Below are 2915 nucleotides of genomic sequence, written 5' to 3' on the forward strand. Positions count from 1 at the left end.
GGAACTGAACACAGGTCACCTGGAAGAGAGGTAGGTGTCTTTAATCACCAAGCCATCTCTCCAGCTCCTCAGACTCTATATTACACATCTGCGCTGTAGAATTATTTTCACAGCCTATATTGCGCATTTTCTTCGTACTGTTTTAAATTTTGGTGAAGTCCAGCTTCCTAATCTTTTATAGCTTCTCTCTGTTTTCTCAGACATTTTCATTTGCCAAAACATCACAAAGACTCTTTTGGCATTTCCTTGGAGAAGCTTGTGATCTCTGTTTTATTTCGGTCTATGATGCATTGCAAATTAATTTTTGTGTGTGATGTAAGGTAAAGATCAGTGCTCTTCTCTTTAACATGAATAATGGTTCCAGAACAATTCGTTGAAAAGGAGTTCCATTTCTCTTTGCATAGCTTTGCAAAAAAAGTCACAGGGCCATTGACATGTGAGTCGCCGTCTCTGATCTCTATTTGTCCATATATTCCACGTTGAAGTGTGTCTGTCCATTTGCCAATAGTGCACTTTCTTAAGCACTGTGACATTTCAGTAATGCAACTCCACCGGCTTTTTCTTTTTGAAGAATGTTTAGCTATCTTAGGTCCTCTGCATTTCTGTCCAAGTTGTTGGGTGTTTTGTTTTGGTTTTTGGTTTTTCAAGACAGATTTTCTCTGTGTAGTTTTGGTGCCTGTTCTGGACACTCAGTAGACCAGGCTGGCCTCGAACTCGAAGAGATCCACCTGCCTCTGCCTCCCGAGTGCTGGGATTACACAGAATCTGTTGGCTTCTGCTGAGGTGCCACCAGGACTACCAGGAGAGGAGGAGATCTTAATATGCCACCTCACTTCCTCCCTTTCTCAATCCTTGAATATGGTATGTGTTACTGTTTCTTTACATTTTGATTTTATTCTCCTCCACAGTCTTCTGTCCTTTTCTGTATAAAAGTTTAGGAATAAACTTAAAGAAAACACAGTTTAAAAACTTTACCACCATGTATCTTGTTGTTCTGGGTGTCATTACTAATGAAATTGTATTTTGCAACTGTTCATCACCAGACTGAAGAAATGTAATTGATTTTTACAAATGCTATTACCCCCAAACCAAAAAGTGATACGATTTTTATATATTTACTTCCCATTTCCATCATTCTTGCTAAATTTGCTTATTTGATAAGGATTTTTGGTTTTTTGTTGGTTTTATTTATTTTTTTTTTTTTTGGTAAATTAGATATAACCTTGTCTTCTGTGATGAAGTGGATATACTTTTTCCAGACTTCATGCTGTTGTTTGTGTGTTCTCTCTCTCTCTCTCTCTCTCTCTCTCTCTCTCTCTCTCTCTCTCTCGCAAACAATACAACCTTATAAAAATATGTGGCATTATTACATAGTTAATGAAGGAAACCCTAAGTGTGATGTGTTGGTTGACATTGCAAGTTCTACCATAAGTGTGTTAGCTTTGAGGTACAGCTCCGCATCCAGGGACAGGGTACTAGTTGGCACACTGTGTCAATGACAAGCCCCCAAATGGAATCAGCTCTCTAGAAAAAATAAAAAATAAAATAAAATAGAAGTTTGCAAAAACCTGGCTCTTTTCTAGTGTGAAGGTTAGCACGCTGGATCTACAGCTTTGCCATGTGCTCTGGGGCACCACCCATTCTGCTCCTGCTGGTGTCACAGGGTAGCCTTTCCCACAAGTTTTCTAACAGTTTTAGGTCATAAATATAAATTTGGATTCATCTACTGAGACAATCGTGAGGTTTTCCCCTTTAATCTCCTAATTAATTTTAGAACGCTAATCTTTCAGTCTTAAGAACTCCATATTTTATTACTATTTTTAGCACCACTGGCTTTGATCTGATAATATTTGTTTATCTTTTGTGTCTATTCATAAGAAATACTTGTCTGTGATATTCTTAGAATACCATCTGTTTGGGGATCCACATAATGCTTGCCTAATGATGAATGAGGGAATGTTCTTTCCCTCCAGTTTTTCTGGAAAAGGTGTATGGGAGTGCAACATCTTCTTTAAGAGTGAGAAAACTTCAGTTCCCCACTGGGGAACGGGAAACAGAAGCCAGATGAAAGCCAGGCTTGCACCCTCTCTACAAGCCCACAGCCTTCACAAGCCTCAAGCAGGCAGATTTGAGTGAGGCAATGATTTTTCCTATAGATGAGTCAGAACTGGAGAGAAATCCTATTTTGTCACCCTATCCGACTTGGATGGCAGTGTCTTGGCATCATCTGGAGAGAATGCAGTGTTAAAAACTGAGCTCCCCTGAGTTCCCCTAGGGAACACACAGGTCAGGAAGCGTCAGTTTGGACTGTAACAGCCCCTGGAGAGGGAAGGCCTAGAGAGGTAGATGTGGAGAGCAGAAAGGCCAGAAAATGGCAGACTGAAGGGCCCAGGAGTCAGGGGGAGGAACGGAAGGGAAGGGAGAGAGAGCTCCACCTCTGATGACCAGAGCAGAGCTTATGGACAGAGGCTGTGCCTGCTCTTAGAGAGCTGAGCCTAAGGCTGTGGGTGGGCCACACTCTGGAACTCCCTGCTTGTTGTCCACAGCTGCAGAGCCCAAGAACTCTGAAGTTCCAAGAGTGTACATGGCCCCCACAGCTGCACCCCTCCAGCAGGGTGAGTAATCCAAAGCCGGTTTTGCAAGCAGGAAAATGTCCCCCATTTGTACCAGTCTCGGTGCTGGGTTATTTCCCACAACCTACACATACTTGGGAGACACATGCCAGCGGAAACATTAGCCACCCCAGGGGCTACCATCTGGGGAGCCTCTGGAGGATGAGAGGCTATGTCCTGCTCACGGAATGAAAAGCTGAGTGTAACAAGCAAAGCCCCAAATTTTACAAAGAGTAACAATTACCACTGTGAGACAACTCAGGAAGGCATCAGACGCTTGTCCATACAGATGTAGCAACAGCA

The sequence above is a fragment of the Peromyscus eremicus genome, chromosome 2 (genome assembly GCF_949786415.1).
Source record: "Peromyscus eremicus chromosome 2, PerEre_H2_v1, whole genome shotgun sequence".
NCBI classification, from domain to species: Eukaryota; Metazoa; Chordata; class Mammalia; order Rodentia; family Cricetidae; genus Peromyscus; species Peromyscus eremicus.